The sequence below is a fragment of the Mus pahari genome, chromosome 23 (assembly GCF_900095145.1).
Source record: "Mus pahari chromosome 23, PAHARI_EIJ_v1.1, whole genome shotgun sequence".
NCBI lineage: Eukaryota > Metazoa > Chordata > Mammalia > Rodentia > Muridae > Mus > Mus pahari.
In genome coordinates this window covers 8,317,487-8,319,649 of record NC_034612.1, presented here as the reverse complement: position 1 = coordinate 8,319,649, position 2,163 = coordinate 8,317,487, and positions in this window count along the sequence as shown.

The following is a 2,163-nucleotide window of genomic DNA, read 5'->3' as shown; positions in this document are numbered from 1 at the left end:
GAGGAAGAAAGAAAGAAAGAGAAAGGAAGAAAGAAGGAAAAGAAAGAAAGAAAGAAAGAAAGAAAGAAAGAAAGAAAGAAAGAAAGAAAGAAAGAGGAAGGAAGGAAGGAAGGAAGGAAGGAAGGAAGGAAGGAAGGAAGGAGAGAGGGAGACAGAGAGACAGAGACAGACAGAGAGACAAAGACAGAGAGAGAATGCTATAGACTCAGGCATAATCCCAGAATTTGGGAGGTAGAGGCAGGAGGACAGACTTTGACGCCAACCGGTGTTGTAGCAAGACCCTGCCTTGGAAAAACCCCAAATCAACCTATGACAAATGTATTACACTGGGTTGCGCCCAGAAACATGGTTAACGTATGCAGATGCAATTCTTTGTGCTTCTCTTGATAATGAGGACATAATATCCCCAGGGAGTCAAGGAAAGTGGAGAACCCTTGATGGCCTCTTCTAATGCAGCCAAGTGTTAGGTTGGTCCCTCAGGGGCTTCTGTAGCTGTGACAGGCTCTTACTGAGAGCCTCCTCTCTCTGCAGGGAGGTTTCCCATCCCCTTGGGGGTTTACCAAGAACTCAGCTGCAGTGTAGCCTGGCTCATCCGGAGGCCCACCTACCCCCAGTTGTTCCCCAGGGGAGATCTCTTGATTGAGAAGGACGCCTGTCAACAAAGAGCCACCCTGTGCTACTCAACTGCTTTGAAAGGGGTGTGTGTGTGCTTTTTGCAATCCCTCAGTTGCAGTACCGCTGAGCACTTACTCCTGTCTGCCAGCTGGGCATTGTTCATTCACCCCATGGGAGATTCCAGCCCCAGTCTTGGAGCACACACCCCAGCTGCAAGGGAGGAGGGAGCTCTTGCCTGAATCTAGCCCTCCATGCTTCATCTGCAGCCTGTGGGTCCCCATGGAGCAGTTATTGGTAGGTGTTCTCTTCTGAAAGCCACAAGCAGGTCTCCAAAGACTGTAAGCTCTTCCTCTGTTCCTTTTGGCCAGTTACATATGTCTCTGCGGATTTCAACCCTTCCCGTGACTAAGTTCCACTTTCTAAGAACCTACTAAGCGAATGACTTACAACCCATTCATCACAACTAAAAATAAAATTGTCTGTTACCGGGGTTTACCAAGAACTCAGCTGCAGTGTTCTTGGTGGCCTGGCTCCTATGTGCAATTCACCAACATGGTAGAATGCCCCTGTGCTCATCAGGAGGCAGCAACTGGGGCTTGTAAATGAGATGGAAGGTCTCTAGCCTTGCCTATGGAAGCCAGAAGAATCTGATGGGGCCTGCAAAATGGCTCAGCTGGTACAGGTGTTTGCAGCCAAGCTCAAGGACCCTGAGTTCGAGTCCTAGGACCCACACAGTATACAGAGAGGACCAAGTCCTTTAAGTGTTTGCAGACTTCCATGTGTACTCCTTAGTATGCATGGGCCCGTTCATATAGGCATATGCACAAACAAACTAAATAGACAAATGTAGTTTAAAACAAGAACAAAAGCATTTGAGACACTGCTCCAGGGTCTGGAAATTCAAAATGCCCCACTCTGAGGTGCTTTTGTATTTCAATATCCCCAATGTAAGCAGATGCTGTCAATGTTCATCCTAAGTCTACACCTTTGGACCAACCCCAGTTACCCATGATGCACTTGGGAAAGCCAGCATCCATACATAACATGTGAATTGCTGTTTTGACCTCCAGATGCCCACCGAGGCGCAAACCTATTAGGCATGTGTTAGCCCAGAATGTGTGACAGCTACCCTATCTGCACAGAACTTCCTGTCCAATGTCAAAAGAGACACCAGGAGCCTAGGGGCGGTGGCGCACGCCTTTAATCATAGCACTCTGAAGGCAGAGTTCAAGGCCAACCTGGTCTAGAGAGTGAGTTCTAGGACAGCCAGGGCTACACAGAGAAACCCTGTCTCGGAAAACAAATAACAACAAAAGACCCTGGGCCTGCAGAGATGGATGTGTAAGGAAAGTACTTGGGCCTGAGATCAAATTCTATCTGTGGTAGCAATGTCTACAATTCCGGTGCATTTATGGCAGACAAAGGCAGAGACAGGGGGATTTCCAGAAGCTTGCAGCCTGCTAGCCTGGCTTATGACGTGGGAAAACCTTGTCTCAAGCAAGGTGGGAGGCAAGAATTGACACCCAAGATGGCTCTTTGATCTCCACA